Genomic DNA, 18,202 nt, shown 5'->3' with positions numbered 1-18,202 from the left:
TGAATTATGTTTGCTTGGTTCCGAAGAATGTTATATGACTAGAGATCCCTTAGCATGTGACACTTGCTTCCACCTCATATCAGCCAAAACTTCCACACTAAGTAGAGATACTACTTGTGCATCCATAAACCTTCAACCCAGTTTTGCCATGAGAGTCCACCATACCTACCTATGGATTGAATAAGATCCCTCAAGTAAGTTGTCATCGGTGCAAGCAATAAAAATTGCACCCTAAATATATGATCCATTAGTGTGTGGAAAATAAGCTTTGTAAGAACCTGTGATGAGGAAGACATAAAAGCGTCAGACTTCATAATAAAGTTCTTTATCACAAGAGGCAATATAAAGTGACGTTCCTGCATACTAAGAGGTCACACATCCAAACCTAAAAAGTGCATGACAACCTCTGCTTCCCTCTGTGAAGGGCCTATCTTGTACCTTTACTTTTTGTCCTTAAAAGAGTCATGGTGATCAACACCAACTCCTTATTTCGACATTATCTTGGCTAACGTCATGTGCTAGGGAAAGATCTATATTCATATGTCAACTTGGAAGTAAGTATCCATGAATTATTATTGTTGACATTACCCTTGAGGTAAGCAGTTGGGAGGCGAAACTATAAGCCCCTATCTTTCTCTGTGTCCAACTAAAACTTTGATCTCATGAGTACCACGTGAGTTTTTGCAATTGTAGTTGATGAAAGGATGATTGAGTTTGTTGATTTGCTTTACAAGCTCTTATTTGACTCTTTCCGATGTTATGATAAATTGCAATTGCTTCAATGATTAAAGGCTATTTGTTGTTAATTCTCAATAAGGTTCTTGATCCATACTTTGCTTCGTGAAGGAATTGTCACTTTAGCATAAGAGACTATATGACGATATTGCTGTTCTAATTATGATCATGATGCCTGCATGTCCGTATTTTGTTTTGTCATCTCCTCTATCTCTAAACATTTGGGCATATCTATTAATCTCGGCTTCTGCTTGAGGACAAGCGAGGTCTAAGCTTGGGGGAGTTGATACGTCCATTTTGCATCATGATTTTATGTTCATATTTATCACTTTATGGGCTGTTATTACACTTCACGGTACAATACTTATGCCTTTTCTCTCTTATTTTACAAGGTTTACATGAAGAGGGAGAATGCTGGCATGTGGAATTCTGGTCTCAAATGGGAGCAAGTTTGAGATACCTATTCTGCGCAACTCCAAAAGCCGTGAAAATCAACGAGGAATTATTTTGCAATTTATAAAAAATACTGGGCGGAAGAAGTACCAAAGGGGAGCCACCAGGAGGCCACAAGCTTGCTAGGCGCGGCCTACCCCCTGGCCGCGCCTAGGGGTCTTGTGGGCCCCATGTTGCCCCTCTGGCCCCCATATTTTGCTATAAGGAGGGTTTCATTCTAGAAAAATCAATAGGAGGCTTTCGGGGGGAATCGTCGCCGCTATGACGCGGAACTTTAGCAGAACCAATCTAGAGCTCCGGTAGGGACGTCTAGTCCTTTTGATAAGTAAGAGTGTCGAACCCAATGAGGAGCAGAAGGCTCTAATAGATGGATTTCAGCAAGGTAATAACTGCAAGCACTGAAAGTAACGGTAACAAGTGATTGTGTAGCGAGGTGAAACGTAGCAAGCAAAGAGTAACAAGTAACAAGTAGTAGAAACGGTGCAGCAAGTGGCCCAATCCCTTTTGTAGCAAGGGAAAAGCCTGAACAAAGTCTTATAGGAAGAAAAACGCTCCCGAGGACACACGGGAATTTCTATCATGCTAGTTTCGTCATGTTCATATGATTCGCGTTCGTTACTTTGATAGTTTGATATGTGGGTGGACCGGCGCTTGGGTACTGCCCTTACTTGGACAAGCATCCCACTTATGATTAACCTCTCTCGCAAGCATCCGCAACTACAAAAGAAGAATTAAGACAAAGTCTAACCATAGCATTAAACTAGTGGATCCAAATCAGTCCCTCACGAAGCAACGCATAGACTCGGGTTTAAGCTTCTGTCACTCCAGCAACCCATCATCTACTTACTACTTCCCAATATCTTCCTTTAGGCCCAAATATGGTGAAGTGTTATGTAGTCGACGTTCACATAACACCACTAGAGGAAAAAACAACATACATCATATCAAAATACCGAACGAATATCAAATTCACATGACTATTATTAACATGACTTATCCCATGTCCTCAGGAACAAAAGTAACTACTCACAAGACATAATCATAATCATGACCAGAGGTGTAATGAATAGCATCAAGGATCTGAACATAAACTCTTCCACCAAATAATCCAACTAGCATCAACTACAAAGAGTAATCAACACTACTAGCAACCTTACAAGTACCAATCGGAGTCGCGAGACGAAGATTGGTTACAAGAGATGAACTAGGGATTGGAGAGGAGATGGTGCTGATGAAGATGTTGATGAAGATGCCTCCCCTCCGACGAGAGGAGTGTTGGTGATGACGATGGCGACGATTACCCCCTCCGGGAGGAAAGTTTCCCCGGTAGGATCGTCCTGCCGGAGCTCTAGATTGGATCTGCTCAAGTTCCGCCTCGTGACGGCGGCGAAACCACGAAAAAGCTCCCCCTTGATTTTTTTTCCAGACCAGGACGCTTCATATAGCAAAAGAGGGGGGCTAGTGGGCCTTCAGGCAGCCTACAATCCTGCCCTGCGCCACTAGGGGGTGGTGGCGGTGGGCAAGCTTGTGGGGCCCTGGTGGCCCCCCTCCAGTAGTTCTTTCGCCCAGTATTTTTAAAATATTCGAGAGAAAATCCACGTAAATTTTTAGGGCATTTGGAGATATGCAGAATAGTGGACTAGGATTTGCTCCTTTTCCAGTCCAGAATTCCGGCTGCCTGAATTCTCCCTCTTCAAATAATCCTTGCAAAATAAGAGAGAAAAGGCATAAATATGGTACCACAAGTAATATAACAGCCCAAGAAGCAATAAATATCAACATGGAAGCATGATGCAAAATGAACGTATCACCGTCCTGCCGGGGAAACTTCCCTCCCGCAGGGGGAAATCGTCGCCATCGTCATGACCAACACTCCTCTCATCGGAGGGGACTCATCACCATCAACATCTTCATCAACACCATCTCATCTCCAAACCCTAGTTCATCTCTTGTAACCAATCTCTGTCTCGCGACTCCGGTTGGTACTTGTAAGGTTGCTAGTAGTGTTAATTACTCTTTGTAGTTGATGCTGGTTGGATAGTCAGTGGAAGATTATATGTTCAGATCCTTGATGCTATTCAATACCTCTCTTCTCATGAATATTATTATGTTTTGTGAGTATTCACTTTTGTTCCTGAGGACAAGGGATAAGTCTTGCTATAAGTAGTCATGTGAATTTGGTATTCGTTCGATATTTTGATGTGTTGTATGTTGTTTTTCCTCTAGTGGTGTTATGTGAACGTGCAACACTTCACCATTATTTGGGCCTAGAGGAAGGCATTGGGAGGTAATAAGTAGATGATCGGTTGCTAGAGTGTCAGAAGCTTAAACCCTACTTTATGCGTTGCTTCGTAAGGGGCTGATTTGGATCCACTAGTTTAATGTTATGGTTAGACTTTGTCTTAATTCTCCTTTCGTAGTTGTGGATGCTGGCGCGAGGGGTTAATCATAAGTGGGATGTTTGTCCAAGTAAGGGAAGAACCCAAGCACCGGTCCACCCACATACCAAAAGATCAAAGTAGCGAACGCGAATCATATGAACATGATGAAAACTAGCTTGACATAAATTCCCATGTGTCCTCGGGAGCTAGCGCTTCACCTCCTATAAGAGTTTGTCCAGGCTTGTCCCTTGCTACAAAAGGGATTGGTCCACTTTGCTGCACCTTTGTTACTATTGTTACTTGCTACTTGTTGCGAATCATCTTATCACACAACTATCTGCTACCGATAATTTCAGTGCTTGCAGAGAATACCTTGCTGAAAACCACTTGTCAGATCTTTCTGCTCCTCGTTGGGTTCGACACTCTTACTTATCGAAAGGACTACGATAGATCCCCTACACTTGTGGGTCATCATCACTCGATGAAGATATGGACACACTCGGAAAAGATGTAACATACCAATTTCCACGGCTTATTCTCAGCAGAATATGGCGCGACTCATTTGGATCCCACAGGGTTGTCGCAAGGACCGGTGATGCTTTTGATCCACTGGCTTACCGTCTATTGATAAACTTCTTCTGGGTGAGACCGAGTGGAATCTTCAGAACTAGAGTAATGCCACATGGCATGGTCCCTCGCCTGAAGGGGCTGGATGCGTCGACTGAGGAACGTCTCCAGCAGGTCCATGCCAGTCAGCCCGTTTCTGACCAAGCTAATCACCTCACCCGCCAAAATCCGTTTATCAGAACCTTCTGCTCCTCGTTGGGTTCGACACTCTTACTTATTGAAAGGACTACGATTGATCCCCTATACTTGTGGGTCATCAATACTCTTTTCTGGCGTCGACGCCGGGGAGTGAAGTGCCTTTGGTAAGTGGAAATTGGTAAGGAACCATTTATATATTGTGCTGAAATTTATTGTCATTTGTCACTATGGAAACTCTTCCTTTGAGGAGTTTTTTCGGGGTATCTTCACAACGAACGGAAGCACGAGGAGTTGCTCCTCAACCTGAGGTACCTACTGAAAATATATTTTATGAAATTCCTTTGGGTATGCTTGAGAAACTGATGGCTAATCCTTTTACAGGAGATGGATCTTCACATCGAGACTTTCATCTAATCTATGTAGATGAATTTTATGGTTTATTTAAGCTTGCAGTTTTCCCGAGGATGAGGTAAAGAAGAAAGTATTTCCTTTATCTTTGAAGGATAAGGCGTTGACATGGTATAGGCTATGTGATGATGCTGGATCATGGGGCTACAATCGGTTGAAATTGGAATATCATCAAAAGTTCTATCCTATGCATTTAGTACATCGTGATCGGAACTTTATTTATAACTTTTAGCCTCGTGACAGGGAAAGCATAGCTCAAGCTTGGGGAGGCTTAAATCAATTCTATATTCATGCCCCAATCATGAGCTCTCGAGAGAAATCATCACTCAAAACTTTTATGCTCGGCTTTCTAATGAAGATCGTACCATGCTTGACACTTCTTGTGCCGGTTCTTTTATGAAGAAGGATATTGATCACAAATGGAATTTATTGGAGAGAATCAAACACAACTCTGAAGATTGGCAGCTGGAGGAAGGTAAGGACTCAGGTATGAATTTCCAGTTTGATTGTGTTAAATCTTTTGTTGAGACAAACACTTCTAGAGATTTTTGCGCTAAGTATGGACTTGACTCTGAGATAGTAGCTTCTCTATGTGAATCTTTTGCTGCTCATGTTGATCTTCCCAAAGAGAAGTGGTTTAAATATCATCCTCCTATAGAAAGCAACATAGCCAAAACCAATCTAGTTGAGGAGAAAATCATAGCTTTTGGTGATCCTGTTGTTCCTTGTGCTTACACTGAGAAACCACCATACCCTGCTAGGATGAAGGATTATTCTAAAGCCCCAACTGTGATAGGTAGGGGTTATATTAGACCACTTGCACCCCCTGAGGAGATTAGAGTTTAACCTAGTGTTGCTATTATCAAATATCTCTTAGCCGAAGACATAGACGGGCATGTTATCAAATTCTGTGAGGACTCTGCTAGAATTGCTAAACCTCATGCGAAAGACAAACACGGACCTGTAGTTGGCCTGCCCGTTGTTTCTGTTAAGATAGGAGATCACTGTTACCATGGTTTATGTGATATGGGAGATAGTGTTAGTGCAATACCCCGTTCTCTATATGATGAAATCAAAGATGAGATTGCAACTGCTGAGTTAGAACCCATTGATGTCACTATTACGCTAGCTAATAGAGACACTATCTGCCCTTTGGGAACTGTGAGAGACGTAGAAGTCATGTGTGCTAAGACGAAGTATCCTACTGATTTCCTCGTCCTTGGTACTGCACAAGATAGCTTTTGTCCCATCATATTTGGTAGACCCTTTCTCAACACTGTCGATGCTCACATTGATTTCATTAAGCAAATTGTCACAGTAAGTTTCGAGGGTGTGTCTCATGAATTTAACTTCTCCAAGTTTGGAAGACAACCCCATGAAAGAGATTCGTCTGGTAGAGATGAAATCATTGCTCTTGCCTCTATTGTCATACCTCCTACCAAGAATAGCCGCTTCGAACGAACAAAAGAAAGGCCATACAGTCAAGCAAGGCCTTCACCCGTCACCAGACCAGATGAGATGTTGCTTCTCCCATGTCCTTACTTTCATTTTTACTTTTGTTAAGGAATTCGAGACCACTACTTCAATTGCTTACTGGGCGCAAGTTCTATTACGGATTCGCTCCATCGCTTAACAACTTCAGCAACTCCACCTTATTTCATTTGACTCGTGGAGCTGAGAAATCTACTTCAAAGAGAGGGAAAGAGTGCTAGTCCGAAAGAACAAGCAAGGGATGAGCGCACGGGAGCGAAATCCGTTGCGCCCACGGAGCGGAAGCACTCGACGAGGCCTCTACGACAACATGGGCTCTTCCCCGTTTCTGGCCGGATGATTCCATAAAGAAAATACTACAAAAAGTCAAGCATAACAAGAAGCAAAAGATATCGTGGTGTAAGTCAATGATTCCATTCATTTTCATAATATTATGCTTCCTTCCCCGAGCATTGCGTATGTCTGGGGGAGATCATATCCACTCCGGTACAGTAGTAGGTAAGTTAGAAGGGGAATGCGAAATGACTCCCAAACCAACTCATTCTCGGAAGGAGACATGGCCCCCCGGCCTGGTCACTGCGACCCCCTTTTGTGAGGGGGCACCCCTTCTCCCGAAGTTACGGGGCTATTTTGCCGAGTTCCTTAGAGAGAGTTGTCTCGCGCCCCTAGGTATTCTCTACCTACCCACCTGTGTCGGTTTCGGGTACAGGTACCCTTTTGTTGAAGGTCGTTCGAGCTTTTCCTGGATCCTTTAGAGCAATATCTGCTTGAGCATGAAAATGATATGCATATGGAGGAGAGAGATGAGATAGATAGAATTGTCTTAGAACAACATCCGATTCTCAAGAATAATCTGCCTGTTGAACTGCTTGGGGATCCTCCCCCACCAAAGGGTGATCCTGTGTTCGAGCTTAAACAGTTGCCTGATACTCTTAAGTATGCCTATCTTGATGAGAAGGAGATATATCATGTCATTATTAGTGCTCTCCTCTCAGAGCGCAAAGAGAAGAAGTTACTAAAAACTCTGAGGAAGCATCGCGCTGCTATTGGATATACTCTTGATGATCTTAAGTGTATTAGTCCTACTATATGTCAGCACAAGATTAAAACCGATCCTGACTTTAGACCAGTTGCTGATCATCAAAGGAGATTAAATCCTAATATGAAAGAGGTCGTCAGAAAATAAATATTAAAGCTTGTGGAAGCAGGAATCATTTATCCTGTTGCTCATAGTGATTGGGTAAGTCCAGTACATTGCGTACCTAAGAAGGGAGGTATCACAGTCATTCCTAATGATAAGGATGAACTAATCCCCCAAGGATTATTACCGGCTATAGAATGGTGATAGACTTCCGGAAACTGAACAAGGCAACGAGGAAAGATCATTATCCTTTGCCGTTCATCGAACTAATGCTAGAAAGGCTATCAAAGCACACTCACTTCTGCTTTCTAGACGGTTATTCAGGTTTCTTGCAAATACCTGTTGCACAATCTGATCAAGAGAAAACCACTTTCACCTGCCCTTTCGGTACCTTTGCCTATAGACGTATGCCTTTTTGCTTATGTAATGCACCTGCCACCTTCCAAAGATGTATGATGGCTATATTCTCTGACTTTTGTGAAAAGATCGTCGAGGTTTTCATGGATGACTTCTCCGTTTACGGGTCTTCCTTTGATGATTGCCTCAGCAACCTTGATCGAGTCTTACAGAGATGCGAAGAAACCTACCTCGTCTTGAATTAGGAGAAGTGCCACTTTATGGTTAATGAAGGTATTGTCTTAGGACACAAAATCTCTGAAAGAGGCATTGAAGTTGATAAGGCTAAGGTTGATGCAATTGAGAAAATGCCTTGCCCCACAGATATCATAGGTATACGAAGTTTCTTAGTTCATGATGGTTTCTATAGAAGGTTCATTAAAGACTTCTCTAAGATTTCTAGGCCTCTTACCAACCTCTTGCAGAAGGATGTTCCTTTTGTTTTTGATGAGGATTGTGAGGAAGCTTTTGAAATACTTAAGAAGTCTTTGATAACCGCACCTATTGTTCAACCACCTGACTGGAACTTGCCCTTTGAAATCATGTCTAAGCTAGTGATTACGCTGTTGGTGCTGTTCTAGGACAAAGAGTTGACAAGAAGTTGAATGTCATTCACTACGCTAGTAAAACTCTAGACAGTGTCCAAAGAAACTATGCCACTACGGAGAAGGAATTTTTAGCACTCGTGTTTGCATGTGAAAAGTTCAGATCTTACATAGTTGATTCCAAAGTCACTATTCACTCTGATCATGCTGCTATTAAGTTCCTCATGCAGAACAAGGACACTAAGCCTAGGCTGATCAGATGGGTTCTCCTGCTACAGGAATTTGATTTGCGCGTTGTTGACCGAAAGGGTGCTGATAACCCTGTAGCAGATAACTTGTCTAGGCTAGAGAATGTCCTTGATGACCGACTACCAACTGATGACAGCTTTCCTGATGAGCAATTAAATGTCATCCGCACTTCACTTAGTGCACCGTGGTATGCCGATTATGCAAACTATATCGTACCAAATACATACCACCCAGTTTCACCTATCAACAAAAGAAGAAATTCTTCTTTGATTTGAGACACTATTTTTGGGATGATCCTCACCTTTATAAGGAAGGAGTAGATGGTGTTATTAGATGTTGTGTGCTTGAACATGAACATGGACAAATCCTGCAGAAGTGTCATTCCGAAGCCTACGGAGGACACCATGCTGGAGATAGAACTGCACATAAAGTATTGCAATCAGGTTTCTATTGGCCCACTCTCTTCAAGGATGCCCGTAAGTTTGTCTTGTCTTGTGATGAATGCCAAAGGATAGGGAACCTTAGTAAGCGTCAAGAGATGCCTATGAACTATTCACTTGTCATTGAACCATTTGATGTCTTGGGCTTTGATTATATGGGACTCTTCCCGAGTTCCAATGGGTACACTCACATCTTAGTTGCTGTGGATTACGTTACTAAGTGGGTAGAAGCTATCCCCACTAAAAATGTTGATCATCACACCTCTATTAAGATGCTTAAAGAAGTCATATTCCCAAGATTTGGAGTACCTAGATACTTGATGACTGATGGCGGTTCACACTTCATTCATGGTGTTTTCCGTAAGATGCTAGCTAAGTATAATGTCAACCATATAGTTGCATCTCCTTATCATCGTCATTCTAGTGGTCAAGTGGAGTTGAGTAATAGGGAGATCAGGTTGATCCTACAAAAGACCGTCAATAGATCTCGAAAGAACTGGTCTAGCAAACTTGACGATGCACTATGGGCTTATAGGACTGCTTATAAGAATCCCATGGGCATGTCACCGTAGAATATGGTTTACGGTAAGGCCTGTCATTTACCTCTTGAGCTGGAACACAAAGCTTATTGGGCAATCAAAGAGCTCAACTTTGATTTCAAACTTGCCGGTGAGAAGCGGTTGTTTGATATCAGCTCGTTAGATGAATGGAGAGCGCAGGCATATGAGAATGCCACGTTGTTCAAGGAAAAGGTTAAGAGATGGCACGACGAACGAATACAGAAACGAGAGTTCAATGTAGGTGATTATGTCTTGCTATACAATTCTTGTTTGAGATTCTTTGCAGGCAAGCTTCTCTCTAAATGGGAGGGTCCCTATGTTGTCGAGGAATTATATCATTCCGGTGCCATCAAAATCAATAACACGGAAGGAAATTTTCCAAGAGTGGTGAATGGGCAAAGAATCAAGCATTACATCTCTGGTACTCCCATAAATGTTGAGACCAATATCATCAATGTCATAACTCCAGAGGAGTACATAAGGGATGTTTATCAGCCTGTTTCAGACCTTGAAAATGAAGATGTATCTGTTTCGGCAAGAAATTGGCCTCCGATACTTTTCCAATAGGAAATTTCTTCCATTTTGGAATTTTTGGAAAATTAGAAAAATAAAAAGCAGTCCGGAGAGCAAACGAGGCAGCCACAAGGGCCCACTCCGCCACCACCACCCTGGTGGCGGTGGGCAAGCTTGTGGGCACCTCGTGTGCCTCCCGGACTCCGTTTTCTTGCGGAGGACTCCTTCTGGCCCAGAAAAAATCAATATATAGTTGCCCGAAGGCTTTGATCTCCGTATCGCGCAATTTTCCTTTGTTTTCATTTCGAGCTTGTTGTCTGCCGCAGATTTAGAGCAAAGATGTCTCAGGAATCTGTTGGGGACAATGATCTTCACCAAGTTCATGAGGAAGTAGATGCTGATCTGAAAAGAGTAGAAGTCACCGAAGCCAGGGATCAAGCTAAGGAGAAAACCCAAGCTAGGGATGAAGTTCAACCTACGTTCAACATTGAAGACATTGAAGGAGTAGATTTTCTCCAACCCTTCCTCCACGTGCTGTCTCCATCCTTGATTGAACTCTTGAGGTTTTGCAAAACAACTCGTGCTTGCAATATTTCTCTTTCTCATGAAGTTGTTTTGCTGGAAAACCATGTCACATATCTCAAAGGTATAAATCAAAGATTGTTAGCTCTCTTGGAATCAAAGGCGACAACAACACCATCATCACCACCAAAGGAAGACAACTAATCATTGGTATGGGCAATCCCCTTGGCCTCTGCCAAGCTTGGGGGAGTTGCCCTGGTATCGTATCACCTTTATATCTTTTCCTTTTACCTTTGTTTCAGTTCTTTACTTTTCAGTTTTTATTTCTTCTCTTAGAGGAATAAGTCTTTAGTTTTTAGTTTGAGTCTTTTGCTTTTGTCTCTCCCCCGGTGTATTCGAGCTTACGAGCTATATAATAAAGAGTGTCTTAGTCAAGGGCTTTGCTTTGTGCCATGATCAATAATATGAAAAGAACGATAGCATGAAAGATCATGAGATGATCTTACAGAAAGTGATAACTTCACTTATGACATGTATGATGATTGAAACTTGTTGAGAATAAATCAACATAGACTTTAGTCATTGTTGCAATTAATAAGAAGTAATAAGGAAAGAGAGGTTCACATATAAATATATCATCTTAGACACTTTTTACAATTGTGAGCACTCACCAAACTATTACATGCCTAGGAGTAGATGTTGGACAAGGAAGACAACATAATGAATTGTATTTGCTTGGTTCCAAGCAATGTTATATGATTAGAGATCCCTTAGCATGTGACGATTGCTTCCACCTCATATTAGCCAAAACTCCCACACCAAGTAGAGATACTACTTGTGCATCCATAAACCTCCAACCAGTTTTGCCATGAGAGTCCACCATACCTACCTATGGATTGAATAAGATCCTTCAAGTAAGTTGTCATCGGTGCAAGCAATAAAAATTGCTCTCTAATATGTATGATCTATTAGTGTGTGTAAAATAAGCTTTGTACGAACCTGTGATGAGGAAGACATAAAAGCGACAGACTGCATAATAAAGTTCTTTGTCACATGAGGCAATATAAAGTGACGTTCCTCCGCACTAAGAGGACACGCATTCAAACCTCAAAAGCGCAAGACAACCTCTGCTTCCCTCTGCGAAAGGCCTATCTTGTACCTTTACTTTTTACCCTTGTAAGAATCATGGTGATCATCACCAATTCCCTTTTTGCCTTTGTCTTGCCTACCGTCACATGCTTGGGAAAGATCTATATTTATATATCAACTTGGAGTTGAGTACTCATGCTTTATTGTTGTTGACTTTACCCTTGAGATAAATGGTTGGGAGGCACAACTATAAGCCCCTATCTTCCTTTGTGTCCAGCTGAAACTTTGACACCAGGAGTACCACGTGAGTTGTAACAATTGTGGAAAACAAAAGAGATGATTGAGTATGTGGGTTTGCCTTACAAGCTCTTATTTGACTCTTTCTGATGTTGTGATAAATTGCAATTGCTTCAATGACTATGGATTATTGTTGGTTACTTCTCGGTAAGGTTTTTTGCTTCATGATTTGCTTTGTGAAGGAATTGTTACTTTCCCAAAAGAATCTTTATGATATATTGTTGTTCTATGTGTGATCATGATGCCCTCATGTCTGTATTATGTTTTATCGACACCTTCGTCCCTCAACATGTGGACATGTTTACACTACAATAAATATGCTAATACGCGACGCTATTTTTTCCTCACTACATCGTCACGGTTTTTATTTTACGACGATCTCACGACGAAAAACCAAGCGTCGAAAACGGAGCGTCACAAATGAACAGCAGCGAAGTTTTGATCAAAATCGTCGTAACTTTTACGACGATTCCTGGATTGTCGTAACCTTTACGACGATCCTAAATCGTCGTTGGCAATCAAACCCAGTCCTACGTGGCAGTTCTACGTGGCAAAATTACGACGAAATCAAAACATCATGGTTAAAATCAGCCCAACCCATTTCAATTGATCACATGGGCTGGTTTTATTTTTTTGGGCTTTTTCTTATTGGGCTTCTTTTTGGGCCTTAGCCTATTTACAATCATAGTATTTTTTCAAATTTTTTTATCATTATAATTTGGGCCCACGCCTTTTAGTGCCCAAATACATTTGGTCCAGTTTCAGTTTTGACCTTTTTCATTTTTGAATTCAGCAACCTTTTGTTTCAGAACTTGGTTTCATTTGTATTTGTTGAGCCTTTTCAACCCAATTATTTGTCCAATATTAAATCCAACACTATTTCATATTCAAATCAAGAAAACTCCAAGTCAAATTAAAATCATCCATCATACAACATCACATAATACATCTCCCAGGTTTACATAACACAATAACTCATCTCATGAATACATTTCCTTACACATGAATATAGCAAGAACAGACAGAATTACACAATAAAAATGACACATCTGCTACTATCCCAACAGTACAATGGACTTCATTCCACTCTCCTATGAGACATGCTCGAGATGCGACAACTTGCCATCCTACAAGAACATTACACTGCACATGAATCAAACAAACGGAAATAAATATAAAAAATATTAGAGTTAGTGTTCAAAACTTAGCAAGTTTGTGTTAAGAACTTGAGATCCTTACTAAAAACATAATGTACAACAGTTTGGCCACACCAAAACGTATAGTATTTTTTATTACTACTACTATATGGTTAGATTCAACTACCACGTCTCGTTTGGCAAGCTCACAATTAAATTGAGTGTACTGGAGTATACTGATGCAACTAGATTTGCATCCATCGCCTTTAAAAAATTACATGGAAGGATATGCCACCGGAGTCCAGTACCCAACAACCAATGATGCGGTTCACACTGACAGTAAAAGAAAACAAATTAAACTTGTATAGATATGGACATGTGGTAGGCTGGTGGCTCAGTCTGCCGTCCAAGTGACCAACTTTAACCTATATAAGTTTAAGGTTTGTCTCCATGTTGCCAATAATGCAACATTTAAAGAATTGATTTGCATACTGCAGAATACTTCAATTAAAGTAAGAGTAAAACATGTTGCTATAGTTAATAAGGTAAGATGCCAGGCTGACCAGTCAAGAAATCTGAAGGAGAAAAAAGGTTTCCAGCAGAAAAAGAAAAAGCTAAGGCATTCCCATCAATGTTTGGCCTCAATCAACATGCCATTCTTTTTAAGAAGACAAATAGATAAGCAATAAGCAATACTCACTGCTAAATTCAGTGTGTTGTGGATTTCGATTGACAAGCAGATAAGCAATACTCACTCTAAGCTTCAAGCACTAGCTAAACCAAGCATCAGTTTTAAAAAGTTCGGTTTAAGATACTTCAACGATGGGTGACATCTCAGTAGCATCTCCTAGTAACATCATATGCTTAGCTGACAAACTCCATTGTGTACCACAATAACAGAACCACCTCAAGCATCTCTACAACAATATATATATAGTGATGGCATGCCTAGCATCAGTTTTAAAAAGCTCGATTTTAGATACATCAAAGACCAAAAAAGGACTCAGTGGTCTAAATGTTTCACATCCTCTGCTCAGCACACCATCATCATAATAGTGTTATTGAACTCACCATCATGGTCGATGGTGTCCTCGACAACCTTGGCCAGTTCCAGCATGGTGAACTCACCGGGGTTGCCCAAGTTGAATGGCCAGTTCCAGCATGGTGAACTCACCGGGGTTGCCCAAGTTGAATGGCCAGTTCCAGCATGGTGAACTCACCGGGGTTGCCCAAGTTGAATGGCCCAATGTGATCACCTTCCATCAGCCTCATCAACCCCTCAACTTGGAAGAGTGCTATTTTAGAAAGCGCATTCCAGATAGCATAGCCATAATTATTGTTCATTGATGGTTAGAGATGACCTACCAAATCAGAAACGTATTGGAAACTCCTGGTCTGCTTGCCATCGCCGTAAACCGTCAAAGGCTCCTTCCTTAGCGCCTGCCATTATATTAACATAGAGCATTCGGGTGTTAGTTCAGAAATGAAAAGAAACTTGCGGTTTTTAAACTAGCAGAGCAACAGCGTTGTGTGTTTACCTGAGCAACAAAGTTCGTGACAACACGGTCATCGTCAATGCACATGCGCGGGCCATAGGTGGTAAAGATCCGAGCAATCCTAACCTGAATAGTGAACACAACAAAATACAACAATCACTACACATACATTTTTATACAAATGGAATGGAAATTCCAGTGCTTGCAACAATATATTAGTATTCCCTCCATCCTGAAATTAATGTCGCACCCACAGTGTAATGGAAATTTTGCCAAAACCCCCTCGTACCATCAAATCTGTTACAGATAGATCATGTCTCCTTTCTTCTTCCTCCGCCCGTCAACCTGCTCCACCGCTGCCCATGATCTGCACCTCCGCGATTCCCTCCCAACGCGATCTTGTCTCCTCCTGCCGCGACCACCCCAACCACCGATAGCACATTCCGTGGCCCCGGATCAGAGCGCGTCCCCGCCACAGCCCTCGCACGCCGGCTTCTGCGGCGCACCACCCTAGCTTCCGCACGGTGGTCAGAGCGACCAGCGCCACCACACGCAACCACCCAGCCCATTGCACGCCGCCACCCGGCTGTCACACCGACGTCTCGCAGCGTCCTATCCTTTCCCTGTCACCTGCTGTTGCTGCTGTTTCGACCAAGAAATGGCAAGATTTTGTTTGTATTGGGAAAAAAATATTAGGAAACTTTTAATCAGGAAATGACAAGATTTTTTTTAATTTTGGAAACATTCAATTGGGAAATGGCAAGGTTTTGTTAATTTTAGAAACATTTAATCAAAAAACTTTTAATCGGGAAATGACAAGATTCTGTTAATTTTGGAAACATTCAATCGGGAAATGGCAAGATTCTGTTAATTTTGGAAACACTCAATCATGTTATTTTGGAAACATTCAGTCAAACAAGATTAATGATGCTGACATGTTAAGTTCCATAAAAACATGAAGTCTTTCTTTGAATTCTACAGCTGGAAACGCATGCATATAAGTCTTGAATGATAAGCTGAACGTCTAAACTCCACAGCAAAACAGGAAGTCTTGCTCTGAATTTCACAGCTGAAGTGCCATTCAAAAATTGCCACTCTACTGGAAACTCTCTGTGAACATTTTGCTTCCTTAACATGCTTGCAGTGGGTAAACCACCTACAGTTTTCTCAAAGGTGCAAAGTCCCCATCATTTTTATCCTTGTTTACTGACTGATACTTAAGGAGTATAGAAGAGCCATGGTGCAGCCGATAGGACTTTGTTCAGGCAGTAGAAGCAAAGAATGACTTCCTTTTTCATTCAGTTTGCAAAATCCTGCTCGTGCTACTACTCTTGCCCTGGCAATAATGTGGGACATGATTATTTGGATAATGTTTTAAACTCTTAAGCTTGGTCATGTACTCATGTGGTCAAAATTCCGAATGGTGATTGAACTTAACTGAATTTTTCAGTAAAGTTTCTGTGAAGACAATTTAACTGAATTTTCAACACATATCCAGATGAATTTTATACAACATGGCCATTTTAACACTAGGAGTATTTAAAAATAAGCAACTGGTGCATCTGCAGTCAAGTTTCTTCAGTCTAGTGAAAAAATAAGGTGGTGCAGGAGAATTTTTCAACACAATTTCTTCAGTCTAGTCACACAGTACCCTTTTAACTTACATCATAAAAGTTCTACTGGCTACCCAACACTACCAGAATCAATCTCAATATATTAACACTGGTATATGGTAGGAGTAGTACTAGTAGCGCTAACAAAGAACCAAAGGAACGTGTAATCGATCAATCGATAGTAGTGGTAGTATGTGCAATACAGCTACGAATCGATAGTAGTAGTAGTATGTGCAATACAGCCGACCAACTAGGGATGACCATTGTGCTCAATTTTCTTTGGTCATAAAAACTAGAGACCATGATTATAAAAATCTTGGAAATTCAAAACCATTAAGCGCAGAAGAATAAAAGCATTTACATAATAAAAAATAATTGAGAATGTAGTTGAACTTCATTTTAAGTAAAATTTGTTGTCACTGACCAAAATAAGCACCATATTATAGTGATCTCTTATTGTTGAAACACACTGACACACTGACCGATGCATCAGGCTCACCCGCTGGCCAAAGTACTTCAAATCTTTGGTTGTGCTTGCCATACACAAAATAACACATATATTGTACTCTGATGAACTATGCTTAATTGTCTTATACATGTATTTTCCTTCATAAATTCTGCCACACCTACAAATTATTTCTGCCTTCGCCACTGAACATATTGCTGTAGTAAACCAGTTGATTCTGTAACCCCATCCGTCAGGCCTAAATGAGGTTGATCCAAAACTAGTAGTAGTAGTAGTACTTGGCAGCAGTTTCAGAGTAAGTTTGGAACAACATACATTTTGGTGAAGTAAGTGTGTGTCTGTCTGTCAGGGAGAAGTGTGATTCAGAGTTTCAGAGTGAAGTTGTTTCTGAATGCTCAAGTAATTAGCTAGCTAGAAGTGATTCAGATGTTCCTGTGCCTATTGGCTTGCAGCTTGTACGTACTAGGAGCTAGCTAGGATTTGACTGACATTCAGAGATTTCTCAATCGATCCATTGATCGATCAGACAAGTTCCTAATAGTAATTGGCGGAGCGGAGCAGAGCAGAGGTGGGGTGGGTACCAGAATTGGGCCATCTCGCTGGATGGGATCTGCTTGGAGAGCGATTTGTAGAAGATCCTGAGGGGCTCTGTCTGCCAGCCAAATTGATTGCAAAAGTTTGGGAATTAGATGAATTTGAGACGGATGCATTAGACTAGAGTAGTACCTCCTCTGGTTTTTTGAACTTCTGGCCGGTGAGGGAGAAGACCTTCTTGGCCGCCTTGCCCTTACCCCGATCGGCCGTAGTAGCTTTCTTGGCGGTGGCGGTGGCCGCGGTGAGCTTGGCCCGCGGTGATGGAGCCTAGGGCGAACCCGAGGAGGCACTCCTCCATGCAGATCCACGCGAAACCCACAAGAAACCGAGTTGAGTGAATCATCGGTCAACCAATCGAAAGGGCGGACGCGGAATGGAAACAAGGGGTGTGAATCCCTTCAGGATCTACATCGTTGGTAGTAAGGATGGGTTACCTATGCGAGGATGCTGATCATCGCGATGGCCGCCGGCGGCGAGGCGCCGATGGCCTCCGCCTCCACCTGCTCGTTGCCCATCCCGGACAGCCGGTGCTACTTCTCCTGCTTCTGCTACGGCGACGGCGGCTGAGGAGATTGCTCGCCGGTGGATATCGACAGCGAGATGCGGATCCATTGGGGAGGGCCAGGGTTGACCGGACCAGCGATATCGACGGCGAGATGCAGATCCATCGGATCCAGCGACCTGGCAACGAGGTCCACCACGGGTGAGGGTTGCGGGCGCGAGAGATGGATCTGACGGGAGGGGAGGAGAGAGTGGCGCGAGGGGACCCCGAAGGTGTGCTGCGCACAGGCAAGAGCCGCGTCAACTCGCCGGAATCGAGCGGCACAGATGACGGCGGCAGAGGAGTCGCGGGAGGGGGACAAAGAAAGGGCTCGCGAGGGGAGAAGGGGGATCATGCACGGGAGTGGTGGC

General features: G+C 42.3%; 2 pseudogenes; both read right to left on the bottom strand.

Moving 5' to 3' along the window:
• Nucleotides 1–13,901: 13,901 nt before the first annotated feature.
• Nucleotides 13,902–13,987, bottom strand: LOC123445911 (annotated as a pseudogene).
• Nucleotides 13,988–14,069: 82 nt separating this feature from the next.
• Nucleotides 14,070–14,156, bottom strand: LOC123445913 (annotated as a pseudogene).
• Between the last annotated feature and the right edge of the window lie 4,046 nt (nt 14,157–18,202).

Source organism: Hordeum vulgare, chromosome 3H (genome assembly GCF_904849725.1).
Source record: "Hordeum vulgare subsp. vulgare chromosome 3H, MorexV3_pseudomolecules_assembly, whole genome shotgun sequence".
NCBI lineage: Eukaryota > Viridiplantae > Streptophyta > Magnoliopsida > Poales > Poaceae > Hordeum > Hordeum vulgare.
The sequence above is the reverse complement of the archived record's forward strand: the minus strand, read 5'-3'. Positions and strand labels throughout refer to the sequence as shown.